At 35.3% G+C, this 17,421-nt stretch overlaps 2 long non-coding RNA genes across 2 annotated transcripts; one reads left to right on the forward strand and one right to left on the reverse strand.

Moving 5' to 3' along the window:
• Positions 1–1,895: 1,895 nt before the first annotated feature.
• On the reverse strand, positions 1,896–5,547 carry LOC126787844 (uncharacterized). Its single transcript, XR_007671280.1, has 5 exons — positions 5,289–5,547; positions 5,126–5,156; positions 4,936–5,005; positions 4,787–4,849; positions 1,896–2,197 (listed from the first exon to the last, which is right to left on the reverse strand). It is a non-coding gene; the product is annotated as an uncharacterized LOC126787844 (long non-coding RNA).
• Positions 5,548–7,839: 2,292 nt separating this feature from the next.
• LOC126787847 (uncharacterized) lies at positions 7,840–9,975 on the forward strand. Its single transcript, XR_007671284.1, has 3 exons — positions 7,840–7,985; positions 8,460–8,523; positions 9,771–9,975. It is a non-coding gene; the product is annotated as an uncharacterized LOC126787847 (long non-coding RNA).
• The last annotated feature ends 7,446 nt before the right edge of the window (positions 9,976–17,421 follow it).

A 17,421-nucleotide genomic window follows, 5' to 3' on the forward strand; every position in this document is an offset into this window, starting at 1 on the left:
GGATGAGAAAACTTTCTTCATGAAAGTCGTAGAGGACGTTAAAACGAGTCCGTAGACACTTAACGCGCTCAATTCAGAATTCGTATGCAAAGGTTATAAGCAAAATACGGAAGTTTCCGATTTTAGTTGAAGCTATAAATAGTGGAATTGCCCAAATTGGTTACAAAAATCACAAAATCAGAAATTTTCCCTTTTCTCTCTCCTATCCCCAACCCTCTCTCTCCTCCCAACCTCTTTTCATTTTCCGGCCATAACTCCGTCGTTCGACCTCTGATTTAGGCGCATAATATGTCGTTGGAAAACTCACTTCTTCCTCTACAAATCTATGCGGTTTGGTGACTCAATTCGAATTGTGGAGAGAGGAATAACGCCGGGAAGTGGACATCATCACTGCCTCTTTTTCCATTGGTCGGAGCTTGTGTTTCAGGCCATCTCCAACAACAATTCTTGTGGGGTTTCTGAAGGCATTGGGTTGTAGATCAAATCCTCCAAAGGATTCGAGCTATTTCAGAACACATAGGAAGAATCGACGAACCCAAATTCTAGGGTTTCAAATTGGGATTTTTCCTTCTAAGGTAAATTCGACACTTTAGACTTGAAAATGGACTTTGATGTAGTTATAAAAGTTGTTGGGTTTGTTGAAATGAAGTGATTGGTATATGCCATGTGCTGCACTTCGGAGTCGGAGACCAGTGGCGCGTGGGCCCCGCAAAGCTACTTACGGCGACACGTCTGGTGGTTTCTGTGTTCAAAGATGAGCTTGTTGAGTAGTGTTCATCGATACGGTCATGTCAATATATATTATTTGTGTAATTTGGTGAAGTTTGGGGATTATTGGCTAATTTTTAAGTAATGGGTAATTTCTAAATTGCAATTGTTGGAAATCCGCATGTTGAATTTCCTTCGTTTCAATTCTATAATGCTAGAATTGTTGAAACGATAATATTCTGGATATGAGTTTGATTTCGGGAAGCATTGATCGGATTAGAGTTTAGTGGAGGTTACAAAATTTATTAGATTAATTATTCAAGCGTGGAACTTATCTTAAAGTTAACGTTATGGGTTTACAAGATACGTACATTGTGATTCGAGGAATATTTCGGGTATCATCATGTTTAGGCTTAGTACAGTGAGTGGACATTTATTTCAAAGCAAATGGATGCATAATTAATTTTAATGTCTCTATTTTCTTGAAAAACAGTTGTTGATTTATGAATATTAAATTGGAAATGAGATTTCTAGGGATTTATGCGCTATTTAAATTACACTTACTAATTTCTGATTAATTACCCGAAATGTGATTTATGAGAAATAATATAAATCTAATTTCTGTATTTCCTTATTTGGACACATGTGAGACATGTCAAGTTATATTTTGCTTTCTATTATTTTTATATACGGTCGGGAACCGTACTTGTTATTACTTTGAATTATTTTCTTAGGCATGTGGAACATGCCCTTGATTATTTTGATATCATACATTTTGAGATCATTGATTATGCTAGCAGGATGTGTGTTCCCTTTCTGCTTAGAAAGTGATGAAATATAACTAGTAATATCACGCCAACCCAATACCCTGTCTGTTAACGTGATGTGATGGTATTGGGAGTATGAGAGTATTTATTTTGCTGGGGGGGGGGGGGGCATATGGTATCACTTTGATATTTTCTTTGACTAGCCAGGCTAGTCCAGTTTCTAATATTATTCGATATTTTCTTTAACTAGCGGGAATAGTCACTTTCTAATATTATTCGATATTTTCTTTTACTAGCGGGGCTAGTTCACTTTCAAATATTATTTGATATTTTCTTTGGCTAGCGGGGTTTGACACAACCCACCCCATATATTACCCTAATAACTGGTATAAGTCATGCATGGACCACCTCCAAAAGAACCATGCCAAAATTTTGGCATATAATCCTTTAAAAGTAGCCAAAAGTAGCCAATTTTACTTGCACAAAACAACACTTCTAAAATTACAAGTCCATCCTCAAACCTAGAGCCTTCATGCTCCCAATTCATCAACCAACTCCACAACAATTCAATCTAAATCAGTTGACATATTTCTAACGACCTATCTTATACCAAAAATATCATAGTAGAAAATAACAAGTTACGACTTAGCTAGTGGAAGCGGACTTGATAACTATGCCTCAATAACTAGCACCATTGACCTCATCTGGTTTTTTCCTGCAAACTGGGCGGTTTTAAACCGAATGACCCAGGGAAAAGTATTTAAAACATAATATGTTAGAGTGAGTCAACAAAATCGAATATTGAATAAAATAAACGATTTATAATAAACTTCCCCATTTTTCTTCAATATATAAACCTAATGCATACAAGTGTTAATAACAAGCTTCAATAACAATAAATGGTCTCAAAAAAAGCAGACTAGTCCTCACTAGTCAAAATAATATTGAGAATATTACTCAACGATAATTAGGAAGTGAACTAGCCCCGCTAGTACAAAAGAAATACCGAATAATATTAAATGGACTAGCCCCGCTGCCAAAAGAGGATAAACATAAAAGAGTGGAAAAAAAGTGGACTAGCCCCGCTAGTCAAAATGAAATATCAAGTAATCGAAAATGGACTAGCCTCACTAGTCAAATATGATAAATAAGATTAACAAAAAATAGTAGACTAGCCCTGCTAGCCAAAATATTGTAAATATGGCATACAGTATCCCCCCCCCCCCCCCCCCCCCCCCCGGCAAAATAAATATATGACATTGCTAGCTATATCTCATTGCCTCCCAGGCGGAAAAAGGGTCTCATAATTGTCTCATCCGCCTCTCAGGCGGAAAATAAAAGTCACCATAAAGTGATATAGTATGTTAGCATAATCATCTCAAAGTGTATGACTTCGAAAGATAATGAGTGAACTAGCCCCACTAGTCACAATAAGATAGATGAGAATAATCATAGAAAATAAACAACATTCTTATCTGTTGATCATGTCTCATTTTATATAGCTAAAAGAGAGAATACCGGAAAGAATGAGATATAATTCCGTTAATTATGCCCTCTTTATATGATTAAAGGGGAAGATACCAGAATAGAATGAAATTATTCTTATCCCTTGATCGTGCTTCCTTTATTTAGTTAAAGGAGAGAATACCGGAATAAGAATAAATAGAGCGAGTACGGTTCCCAACTGTATAAAATAAATAAAGAAGATATATCTCGACATGTCACAAAATAAAGGAATAAGAATAAAATCAAATAAACAAAATAATTTGAATTAAATATTTTTTTCTTCTGAAATTCCATTTTCAGTATTTCCTCAATAAAACGTAAATCCCTAGAAATCTCATTTCCGAAAGAACTACCAAAATAAAATAGCAATTTCCTAGAAATCCCATTTCCAAATAAATATTCGTAATTCATAATATAATTCCAAGAGAATAAATAACTCAATAATAATGCATTCATATATTAAAAATAAATGTCCACTCACAATTTAAGACCTAAGCCTGACAGTACCCAAATATATTCCTCATGCGTTCTAAGGGTGACAGACCTTCCACTCTCAGTAATTGAAGTTCCTAGCTCGACATAATAATCATTATTAAATCATAGATACGTTAATATACTCACGACGATTAATAAACTATCTAATAGACAATTCTTCACATTGACTACATATTTGCCCAATCGTGAATATGTCACAACCATACTAAATATCCATTGATTTATTATACGATTAGTTCCAACTACGGGATACTACCAAAAATGCAACATTGACCAATATGCATATGCTTCCATTTTTACTTTCAATTCTTGTCGCACTGTAATTTTGTAAATTACTATTCACACCCATGAATTTACTATGGGCACCCAACAGCTGCATCAAAATCACCATATAGCCAGTACACCCTATGTGCAAAACAACATTCATTTTATAATCAAGTTTAAGATCATGGTGTCTTACAACAACAATGTAAACTTCCTGAACCATAACAACAGTTCACTACCCCTCTACCATTATTCTTATCTTACAAGTCTGCAATAATTAGTCACCAATTTAGTAAACTCATCTCCTTAAACAAATCCCAAGTCAAACTTATAGAATTCCATCATATACCATAGGATATATATATATATATATATATATATATTCCCTATCCAGAGTGAACGTTCACTCTGAAGTTTCAGAGTGAAGTTCTAATTTTGACACACTTTTCGGTCAAATTTTTTCACCATAAGCGATTCAATATTTAGGTATGTTATTCAAGATCATCTCTACAAAATTTCATCTAATTCGGACATCGTTAAGGTATTGAAATTAGATTAAATCAATCAATGAATTAAAACTGTTCAACGTGAACCGTTCGTGTAAATCTCAATTTTGAAAGCTCAAATCATTGTCAAATTGGATGAAATTTTATAGAGATGATCTTGAATAGCATACCTAAATATTGAATCGCTTATGGTGAAAAAATTTGACCGAAAAGTGTGCCAAAATTGGAACTTCACTCTGAAACTTCAGAGTGAACCTTCACTCTGGATAGAGACTATATATATATATATATATATATACGAAACCCAGAACTTCCAGCAAAACCAAAACAATAGCTCAGTTCCTTTTCTTCATTTCTTAAACCAACCAATTTGAATCAAACACCAGAAGAAATTCCAAATTTAACAAGGGACTGCAATTAGTCCCACATCTCTTAGCTTCAGTATGATTAAGCTGACTTCACGATTCAAATGATACACATGCGTGAAACTATAGTAGCATTACACTGAAACTAAACTTTGAATTCAAACTGAAATGCTACCTTGGTAATAGAAAAAGATGAACTTTATCATGCCGAACTCCTTCCAGCCCTTTCTTGGCATTCCTGCAACCCACCAGCACAAACACCCTCTCAATTACTCACACACCCAATTACTGAATTGGAATCAAACTCCAGGATCCCGACTTTACCTTAAGATACTCTCAGCCCTTCAACCTGTATAAACAGCAGCAGCTATGCCTCACCGAAGTCGTCAAGTCGCTACAGGGTTGAGAATTGCAGAGCTCACGACGGAGCGAATATGCAGAAGAGAATGATTTTCCAATTTAGTTTCAATCCATGAAGTTAAAGCTAAAAACGTCAAATAGAAGGTCAGCTTACTTGTAGACATCAGAGTCGTACACTGGAACCTCTGGCTTCGTCGAAATAACATGACGTCAGGGAGGAGGAATTTGCAGAAATTGGGATTTCGTTAAAACACGATCAACACCAAAAGTTCAATGGAAATAGATGAAGGAGGAGGTTACGAAGACTTAGAATTTACCTCTTGTGATCGGAGGTGTCACCGAAGATTGAGAAATTGATCAAGGTTTGCAGAACAGGGGCTTCCCAGATAATCTTTTGATCTACCTGATCTGTGGTTGCATGGTGGATTAAGAACTATGAACAGAGAGAGAACGACAGAGAGATGGCGTGGTGGTAGTTCGCCGTCAGGAGGAGGCCGGACGCCGTTGCAGTGTGAGGAGGATGGCGGAGCAGTGAGAGCTTTGCTCTCTGTTCTGTTTCTATCCAAAGATAGAAGAAAAGAAGAGGAAGGGAAAGAAAAGAAAATGAAGTGGCCTCCATGATGTTGATGAAGATCCAAATGTGTGAGGATTGCATAAAAAAAGGAGAAATCGGATTTGAATAAAGGTTGATTAATGAAGTTTCTTTTTTTAACTAGGGAACATTTCCAACTTGATTTGTCTACCATTTTCGACTTGACTTTCTCTACCATGTCGATCTGATTTTATGGGTAGATTAATATATTTGGAAATATATTTTCAAATATATTTAGTCAATTAGTGATTAAAGATTGTTATGGAAAAGAGTTTTAGAGTAAAAGATGTTTTCCATATTAAGATGAGTTTTTTTCCTATCCTAGATAAAGTTGTATTAGAAAAGGGTTTGGTGTTGATTACCTATTGTACTAGGGTTATGGGTGTTAGCCGCATGGTATATAAGGGACATATATGCAGTAGGTTTTCTACCTTGATGTAGAGAGACACAGACAAAGAAGAAAGAAGGTGAAACCAAAGAGAAGAAAATTCACAAAAATGAGAGCTTAGTGCTAGGAGATCTGTGTGACTCCATTGAAGACCTTAGTGGCAACATCAACGTTCTTAGTGAGGTTGATCATCCGTGTGACTACAACAATCTTAGTGAGGTTGTATCGACACTTGAAGCAATGATCTTAGTGAGGTTGTTTCATACTTGATTGTGACTATCAAGTAAGAAGTATTTTTACTTTTGAGAATAACATTATTATTGATTAAGGTGTAATCATTGTAATATCGTTTATTCAATAGAAAAGTAAAATTCTTCTACACATTCCGCTACTATTATTCGTTATTGTTCTATCTTGTATTTTCAATTGGTACCAGAGCAGGTCACTAGACGTACTTAGTGAGATATGTGGGATTAAAGATGGAACATCAAGGATTGAATCAACCACCCATGCTCTACAGTATGGATTTCGCTCAATGGAAGCTTCAAATGAGATCCTTTATATATGGTATTGATTTTCATGCATGGAGAAGCGTTGGACATGGATGGAAACCTCCATTGAAAGATGTTGATTCAAAAGCTACTGAGGGGACATCCACTGGTGAATTAAAAGACGAAGATGACTGGACTGAAAAAGAGATTAAGGCTAGTGAAGGAAATCACAAGGCTCTTAATGCTCTATATGCGTCAATGAGCAGAGAAGAAAGGAAAAGAGTTCAAAATTGTGTTACAGCCAAACAGGTTTGGGATAAACTTTGTGGTTTAAATGAAGATAATGATACTGTAAAAGAACAAAGATTACAGCAATATTATTCTAAAATGAATGCTTTAAAAATGAGAGATGATGAAACTATTGATGATTTTTACAGTCGTTTTACTGATCTCTCTAGTTTGTGTGAAAGCCTTGGAAAACCTTTACATGAATCTGATATTGTAAGAAAAAAATATTACGGTATCTTCCAAAGTCATACAGGATGAAAAATGCAACGATCCAAGAACAATATAATTTCAATGACTATTATGTGGACTTGTTGATTGGAAATCTGAAGACTTGGGAGATGGAGCTTGAAGAGGATGAAAGATTAAAAGGTAAGAAATCTAAAAATATTGCAAAAGTGTTACAAAAAATCCTAAATCAAGCTCTGAGGAGGCTGAAAATAATGAACTGTTGATTTTAGAATTTGAGAAATTTTTGAGTCAGATAAAGTCAAATTCAAATGAACAAAATAATCAAAATTCTAGGAGGAATTTTAATGGAAATAATAGGCGTTTTGAGAAACGTAATGATAAGTACTCACAAAATAAGTATGTGTAATAACCCGAATTTTTAGAAACTAAATGTCGAGTATTTTTTTTAAGTGTTAAACTTGTAAAATTAATTCAAGACGACAATTGGAGGTTTGCGACATTTCAAAACAAAAACGGAAACGTTCTCGGATCGTTTAATTAGAAAACGTAACGTTACCGCAACGTATAGATCGACTTTTATTCCGTCGCTCGGTTGCAAAAACTTCCTTCACAAAAGTCGTAGAGCTCATCGATAAGAATTCGTGGACACGTCATGCGTTCGAATCGGACATCGGATGCAAAAGTTATTAACGTCGGAAGTTCATTTCCGATTTTGGAAATAGTATAAAAGGAAGGAGAGGAGATTAAAAATCAGAAAATCAGATTTTTTCTAAAAATCAGATCGGGGTACTGTTCACCCGACCCAAAAACCTTCTCCGACCGATTTCTCCACCATCCGACGTCGCCTCGTGTCGTGCCACCTATCAAACTGACGGGCTCGACGAGCTCCATCTTTTGGGCTACGCCTTGCACTCCGGAGACAACCACACATGGTGTAGCAACCGCCGGAAGTTACTGCTGTGGCGGCGCCGCCTCCTCCGGCCACCATGGCTCAAGATTCTTGGGGGGTTTTGCTTGTCTCAGTCCCAGCAACATTCCCATAAAAGGAATCGAGCCAAATCGAAGTGTAAGTACCCGAATCAAAATTTCAATTTCTAGGGTTTGTAAATAGTGCCGATTTCATGTTCTTCGTTGTTTGGACTGTTTAGACTCGGATTTAGACCTTGGTGTCAACTAGGAAGTTGTTGGAAATGTTGTTTAGGTTGTGGTGGTGAAATTTGGTGATGATTGGTGGCGGTCGGTGAACAGTAACGCCGAATGAATAGTAATTGTGAATAGTAACTCCGCATGAATAGTGATCTGTACCAGTAACTGTGAATAGTGATCTGTAACAGTAAATGTGAACAGTGTCATTGTAAAACAGTAACCTTGAACATTGTTTTGGTAAAATAGTAACTGTGAACAGTGGTTTAGTAAAAACAGTGATTAGTAAACATGAACAGTGTTCCGTGAACAATGTTTTATGAACAACATTTAGCTGTGCTGAACTCGTCACCTGATATTTTAAGTATCATTTTCTAAGCATTTATCGTGCTATTAGGTGACTGACGAAACGAGTGAGGAAATTACTTTCAGGGTCGTGGAAGTTGCACGCAGGAAAGAAGGTGAGTAAAATCTCACTTATTACGAATCTACCGTTGCGGTGATTCCAAGATTTTTGCAAGAGTTTTTAATATTGAATTACGACACGTATACAATATAGTGGATTACGTATATATCGTATAAATGGTAATAAGTACATATATATATAGTTTGCTATATTATATACTGTTATGAATTCATTGGAATTGGTCATTTCGAATGACGAGAATTAAATGTTGAGCATGTGATGTGATTTTTGTACAATATGAGGTGTGATTATTGTACGTGGTTTTAACATGAGTTTGTTAAAATGTTTTGTCTTCAGACGAGTATTGTCTTCGGACGAGTTTTTGTCTTCGGACGTGTTTATGAAATATGACATGTATACGATATAATGGATTATATATATATATATATTGTATAAATGGTAAATATGTACATATATATATAGTTTGCTATCTAATATACTGTTATGATTTTATCGTGATTTATGTCATTTCGATGACGAGATTTAAATATCGAGCATGTGATTTTGATTTGTACAATATGATGTGAGATTATTGTACGTGATTTTAACATTGAGTTTGTTAAAATGTTGATTTGTCTTCGGACATGATTTTTGGTACAATATGATGTGAGATTATTGTACGTGATTTTAACATTGAGATTGTTAAAATGTTGATTTGTCTTCGGACATGATTTTTGGTACAATATGATGTGAGATTATTGTACGTGATTTTTAACATTGAGATTGTTAAAATGTTGATTTGTCTTCGGACGTGATTGGTACATATGATGTGAGATTATTGTACGTGTTTGGCAAGTCGGAACCTAGCCTTTGGCCGGGCGAAAGTTACGATACAGTTAGAGCTCTAGTCTGTCTGCTTAGTACTGCATGTGAGGTAACGGGTGGTTATCTGCTCATGGGTACTCAGATTGTTTTGGATGTTGGGTAGCGGGTGGCTATCCAACGTCGGCGGTGTATTACGAGAGGGGTAACAAATGTGTACCAGCGTTCTTGGTACCCGTAATATAAATGCATTTGGGTAACCAGAAGGGTTACTTAATTTCTCATGAGCGTTTTATTTCATATTTCTTTGGGACAACCAGATGGGCCGTCCACTGACTCATGAGTGCATTTATATTTGTTTGATTTGTGAATTTTCGTATATATTGATATGCGAGTTATATATTTTCATTTTACTCATACGAGCTGTAAAGCTTACCGGGTTTGTGTTTACAATCCCGGTGCACCAATTCGATGGTGTAGTGGATAACTCCGCAGGTGTGGATTAGCGGGAATTGACGGACCACTCAGAGGACTTGAAGTTATTTATCTCCAGCTTATGTGAGGATTTTGTGTGACTATCTTGTGAGGTTGTTGTGAGGATTATACATTTCCATTTGTTATAATGTTGAATTATAATTTGGTTGTAATAATCGGTTTGACTGAGTTGTATTTTGAACTCAGAGATGATCCGCTGTGGCATTTTAAATAATTTCGATTTCATCGAGATTGTTTGGTGTTTAACGACTTTAAAATTTTGAGTTTTTATACTCGAAATTTTTTTGGTCGTTACAGTATGAGTATGGAAGTAGTAGTAATAATAATAAGAAGTGTTATACTTGTGGTGGCATTGGCCACGTTGCTACTAACTGTGGGAATAAAAAAATTGATTCAGGTAATAAGGCTTACAAGTCCTCTTGGAGTGATGATGATGATAGTTCCCCAAAAAAGGACAAAATTTTTGCTCTTGTGTCTTCTTTCTCTTTAGATTATGCAGGTTCATTAACTGAGGATGAAGAGGATCAAGAAGAAAATGGAGAAAACAACTATGAGGATAATGAGATGTTTGAATATCAAGCAAAAGTTATCAAGGCTGCTGAGAAAAATTTCAGAAAAGAATGTTCTATTAAAGCAACAAGTGGAGAAGCTGGAAGTTGAACAATTGGAATGGGAAGTGGAGAAACTGAACCTGAGAAAGAACAGTAACAATGGTGATCATGTGCTTGAAAGAAAACGGCTTCTAGCAAAGATTCAAATGCTCCAGGATGAGGTAATCGAAAAAGACAATATAATTGATTTATTAAACTCTAAACTTGGCAAGTTGCAGATTTTCCTTGATGGAACAAATAACAAGGTTGGAAATTTTCAAAATAGTTCGAAATCGTTATCTGACATTTTGAGTTCAGGGAAGAGCTACAATGATAGAACCGGACTTAGATATACTTGTAAGTCTAGCTCAAATAGAAATTCTAATTTCTCTACTAACTTTGTTCGTGAACAAACAGGTTCAAAGGCAAGTGAAACATATGTTGGAGAACATGAAAAAACTGAGAATATTCAGACTTCCTTAAATTCAAAAGTGATAAACTCGAATGACAGATATGAGAAAGATATTGAAGATATTCGAAGTAATTTGGAACAATATGGTCAGTTTTTATTTGATATTTCTCACTTTGTCGGTTTATCTAATCTTATAAAGAAACTGAGCAGGATGTGAAAAAGACTCAGAGATATCCAAGTAAGAAAGTCTGGAGGAAAAAGGAAGACCAGAGTCACATAGAAGCTTATTGTCATATGTGTTGTATTGATATAGATTATGAATCTGATGATAAAAAAACTAGAACTGTAATTGACTCTATAAATGTAACTGCTGATCATTATGTGGATTTGTCTGAATTATCTGATGATGGGTTACCAAGAACTAATAATACAAATGTGCAGTCACAGGGAGAATCAAGAGAAGTTGATAAAAGTTTACAACCTGCAACAAAATTTCGTACAGTTTTTAAACAGGTTCAAAAAGATCATTCAACTAGAGATGTCATTGGAGAATGCGTTCGGACCAGAGGAAGGACAATGGAAATTGCGTCACACAAAGGAGAAAATGCAGAAAGCTCTAACACTGAAAATGTTGAAATTAACAAAGCTCTAGTAAGTTTTATTAAAGAGAAAGTTAAAGGAATTAACGCTGAAATTGCAGGTTATTCTAATACAGATTGGAGCGGTAATCTGCAAGATCGGAAAAGTACTAGTGGTGGTTGTTTCTTCGTTGGTAAGAATTTAGTTGCATGGCATAGGTAGAAATAAATTTGCACTCATTGTCTACAGCAGAAGCTGAATATGTTGCTGCATGTAGTTGTTGTACACAAATGTTTTGGATGAAAAATATGCTTAAGGATTATGGTATTCCACAAGGAAAGCTTGTTATATTATGTAATAAGACAAGTGCTATTAGTATTTCCAAGAATCTTGTTCAATATACTAGAACTAACCATATTGATATATGTTATCATTCATTTGTGAACTTATTGATAAGAATATTCTATCATTAGAATTTTTTTCTACAAACTATCAATGGGCAGACTTGTTTACCAAACCACTGGATACATAACGCTTTCTGACCTTACGTAATGTCATTAGCATTTGCTCTCAATATTGACAAATAACAGCTTTGGTAGGTGCATATGTCAAGGTAACCTTCCTTTGTCCTCGATCTTATCTTACTATGGATGAGTTAGTGCACTTTACCTGTTTGTTCTTTAGTGTTTTTGACATTGTTGCTTTGGATCACACCTCATGTGTTCTCTAACGTCATTCATGGTTATTAGCCTTTATGTTTAGTTGTCACATATACATACTTCATAGTGGTGGACAAATCTCAGTTGAGTCACCTAATCAGAAGCCGTTGTAGTTGAATACATGTTATGGATATTGACTGCATGCAAGAGAAAAAAAAAAGAATTTTTGCATACAGTCTTAGGCCAAGCTAGTTCTACATCTCCAGGAGTTGACTAACTACTCGACTCCTAGAGGAATGGACTGGTTTGGTCTCCCCAGAGGATATGATATTTTTAGGCCAGGCTAGCTCTCCTCTCTAGGGATTGACTAACTACTCGATACCTGTTGGAATGAGCTGGTTTGGTCTCCACGGTGGTTGTAGAATTATCTTAGCAATGTACCGAGCTTATGTTATCAAAATACGAATTATGATGTTATAATGTGATTATATGGAGAGATAGGGGGGATTGTCGTTTAAGTTGGCTTGCGTATTTAATCACTCCTCTTTTTCATTCCCATTATGAAGTATATTCAAATGCACATCACATCTTACTATTGGCTAATGATCATGCATATTACTCGAGGATGCTTATTTGTGTGGTTGATAAAGTGTATTGTTTTGCTCAACAAGAATATTCAGGTCATTGTATTAACTCTTACTATGGTTGTATGATATGCTTGGACCCGTTTGTGTTACTGTGATATTATGGTCTCTGTCATGCCCCTACAAGTATTGTTGAGAGTTAAGTGCATGTAAGGTCTTAAAATGGTTTCTATCCTTGGAGTGGTCTGCATGTTTTTTATTTATAGATTCAAAATTCCCTCATGTCTTGAATAGTATCTATGTTGGGTGGTTCAAACTAACGTGCTCTAGTTCTATTTTTAATTACATGAAATCTTCTTCAAAAATGAACCGTATGTGTGTGACTAGTATTGCAAATTTTCTCTAGGTTCTTATTTATTAGTGGTCATGTACTAATATATGTGTGTTTTGCATGCTCCCAAGTTCGATTATCTTGCTGTCATCCAAAAAATGGACTTGTTCTTGTGCGGCTAGTAGCAATTATCTTCCAAGGTCCTTAATTTTGAAGTGTCGTATGCTTATTCTCTATGGTTTGCATGCATCTTGTGTACTCTTTCATTATGGAAGGTGGTTGCTTGATTTTTACCTTGGTCATTGGTGTCCTAATTGCATGCACGATTTCATGCAAGATTCGATTTTCAGATTTCTTGTTTCTTATTGGTTCTCTTCACTTTGAAAGAAAATTTATATTGACGATTATAATATCTGTTTTCTTTCTTGCTCTCTTTTGTTCTCCTCATAGTGTGTTCAGAGTACAGTCATTTATCATGAGTGGAGCAAGGAGAACTCGACATGAGATGGAAGAGGTTCAACTTGTTGCTGCTCAACGACGACAAAAAATGGATGATGTTTAGACTGCTTTCCCCTCCTTTGGCTTCATCAACTTAGGGGGAGAATCAAGTCCCTATGGCAATAGTGTTTATGTTTGAAGTTCATTAGTGTTTATGATTGAAGTTTATTTATTGAAACATTGTTCATCGTGGTCTTGTAGGTACTTAATGATGAAAGTTGCATGGAAGGCCAAAGGGGGAGATTGAAGGTACATGTATTGGCCTCCATGATGTTGATGAAGATCCAAATGTCTGGAGGATTGCATCAAGAAAAGAGAAATCGGATTTGAATAAAGGTTGATTAATGAAGTTTTCTATTTTGACTAGAGAACATTTCCAACTTGATTTCTCTACCATTTTCGACTTGATTTTCTCTACCATGTCAATCTAATTTTATGGGTAGATTTATATATTTGGAAATATGTTTTCAAATATATTTAGTCAATTGGTGATTAGAGATTGTTATTTTAGAGTAAAAGATGTTTTCCATATTAAGATGGGTTTTTTTCCTTTCCTAGATAAAGTTGTATTAGGAAAGGGTTTGGTGTTGATTACCTATTGTACTAGGGTTATGGGTGTTGGCCGCATGGTATATAAAGGACATATATGCAGTAGGTTTGCTGCCTTGATGTAGAGAGACACAGATATAGAAGAAAGAAGGTGAAACCAAATAGAAGAAAATTCACAAAAAAAAGAGCTTAGTGCTAGGAGATTGATCGGCTCGATTACTCGAGATCAATATTAACCATGTAAGCATCGTTAGTAGTATAAAGCAAGAGGGTATCGTTCACAAACCGGGGATCCAACCAGGGTAAAGAATCACAAACATTTAACAACGAATTCATAAGTGTTTAAAAGATTTGAGATATATTTCGGATCAAACATAAAATAAACCTAAACTAATATATACATGTGATCAACCAACCAACACATAAGCAATTACCAAACAAATAACATAAGAACAAAGGTAACGAAATCTACTCTCAATCATGTTCATGCTGTAAGTATCATAGTTCATCTTAAATTCGATCATACATCAAGTTCCTACTTGGTTCCTAATACATGGATATTATCGAGCTCAACTACTTGTCTTGCTAAGAAATCTAACATACCAATTCTTCATGCAATTACGTATCACAAAGAGAAATCAACATGTTTAAAGCACCTATCCAATGTTGAACTTAAGATTATAATCGGTGGAGGAACAAAGGGGACAAACAATTAATCAACTACTTGTATCAAAATCGTTTTTAACTTTGAATGATTAACATATGCGACATCAACTACTTGTCTTAATCACACATGCAATATAAGAACACACCGAAAATGAATTAAGAACATAAATAAACAGAAACTCATGGCATAAAACCTAAAATCATTGAATTAAAATCGAAAACCTTAATTCAACATGTCATTCAAAAGTTACAAATATCTCATAGACAAGAATAAAAATAACTTTAACAAAACCTAAACATAAATCATCCAAGAACAAGAACATAAAAACCCGAAAACTAAATATGAAGATCATAGAGTTACACTTTATAATTCTCCTCCCACGGTTCCTTACAAAGGTAGCACAAGATCTTCAAGAGTATGATATCCTAGGCTCCCTAGCTTTGGACAGAAAATATGGTGAAGGGTGGTGAATTCGGATTTTATGGTTCTTGGTGAATGAAAGTGTTTGGGCAAAGCTTTGGCTAAACTTGTGTGCAAGGTTGATGATGATTTTATGTATAAATGAGGTGCTATATATAGAGGAAGAAACCCAAGGGAGAATGGCCACAAAGTCCACAAAGTTGAAACCAAATTGGTTGATGTTTCCTAGATTCGGCAGATCTGACCTTTGTCCCTTGTTGTGGCCATAACTTTCTCTAGAAAATAGATATTGAGATGATTTCAACTGGAAATTCCAACTAGACTTCCGTGGCTTGTCATCCATATATCATGTATTTTCTCAATTAGTTTGAGCTGTCTAGGGGAACTCGTCAAAGTTGGATGATCTGCACTGCCAGAATTCTGATTTCTATAAGGATTGCATATCTTTTGTATTAATTGCATATCTTATTCCTCATTTAATGCTGATTTCTTTTGCAGAAATTTCTTCTTTTGAATTAGGGAGGCAGAAAAAGTCTTAATTGTTGCAGCCATGTATGATTTTTCTTACCTCTCCTCATTAAATGTGCTGCATGCCTTCTTTAACTTTCTTGCATCTTCTCATTTAATTTGTTGCATGCCTTCTTTGACATTCTTTGGTGCAGGAAGTTATGAAGATTCTGATACATATTTGTGCTCTATATGCAGGAGAAACAAGGTCCTAAGTTTCCCTCATAGCCCTTGGATCAAAAGCAAATCAATGGCTGAGATAATTCCACCGAGCTCACTGGACCTCCGAGCAATGATTCGGTCATATCTCCCTGTAGGAATAAGATATTGATTTGATTCCAAATCCTACATAAACTAGACTCACATAGCTTTCTATCCATATAAGGTACGTCATCTAACTTAATCGGAGCTATCCAGGGGACCCCGTCGAAGTTGGACTACGAATCTTGACAACATTTTCATTCTTGCATGGATTGGGCTTTTAAGTGCATATCTTCTTCTCTTTCCTTGTGGAACTAGGATTGTTTTCCTTCTCCAACATGGATTTGTATTTCTTAATAAGAAAAAGTATGTTAGAAACAAAGAAATACGAAAGGATGAATCCTACTCGAACAAGGAATCATATCTCAACAAGGATTATTAACACTTAGCACGATTTCATCATCAATTCATTCATAATTGATATAAGCTCTACCTAGACACTTATTCATACAAAAGAAACTAAAATATACTATATAAGAGGTAACAAAGAGTAAGAATAGGGCATAAACGCATTAAGAACGTCATACTTTGTGCTCCTATCAGAGATTTGTGTGACTCCATTGAAGACCTTGGTGGCAACATCAACGTTCTTAGTGAGGTTGATCATCCATGTGACTACAACGATCTTAGTGAGGTTGTATCGACACTTGAAGTAATGATCTTAGTGAGGTTGTTTCATACTTGATTGTAACTATCAAGTAAGAAGTATTTTTACTTTTGAGAATAACATTATTATTGATTAATGTGTAATCATTGTAATATCGTTTATTCAATAAAACAGTAAAAAATTTCTACACATTTCGCTGTTATTACTCGTTATTGTTCTATTTTATATTTTCAGAAAAGGTGTGATCGGGAGAGAGAAGAGGAGAGTTTAAGAAATTAGGGTGTTTTTGAGAAACTTACGGAAACTTTATATCCAAATTTGACGCTTAACTTTAGTTTCTAACAATTCAACGCTTAACTTTAGAGGCTGGTTGTGTTACTGTTCTTTTGGTTCTGATACCTGCGGCGATAGGTGGAAAGCCGCGACTTTTTGGAAATTTGCCAAATCTGTTTTCAACATAGTTTGTGTGGGAAGATGATCGATGGGGAAACGTTATGTTCTCTAATGGTGCTCATGGCTTCAATAACAGCGCGGCTCTTGGTCCGTCAAGGGAGATCTATATGAAGTAATCAAAATTTTCACGTAAACAGTAACCAAAAAATTATTAAAGTCGCCCATAACTAGATTTTAGAGAGATATTGCAGGTTGTCACATTTTCATCGATTGGCCACCTATAGAAGCCGTCACTTGATGATTTTGCAAGGAATGTAAAGTTGTCGATCACATAAACCAATACCAACAAGCTATAGAAATCATTGCTTAAATATATACCAACAAGTTGTCGATCATTAAACGAAAACTGTTCGAAGTTGTCGCCCATCTAATTTCAGCGATGTCACATAAAGACTTTTAAACAATTTACCATTAGAATATGTTGCTAAAATTGACTTCAGTGAAAAAATTAAATTGTCGCATAAACAAAAACAAAAACCCCTCGAATTGCTTACTAATTAATTTTTTGGAGGAATATAA

The sequence above is a fragment of the Argentina anserina genome, chromosome 3 (genome assembly GCF_933775445.1).
Source record: "Argentina anserina chromosome 3, drPotAnse1.1, whole genome shotgun sequence".
NCBI classification, from domain to species: Eukaryota; Viridiplantae; Streptophyta; class Magnoliopsida; order Rosales; family Rosaceae; genus Argentina; species Argentina anserina.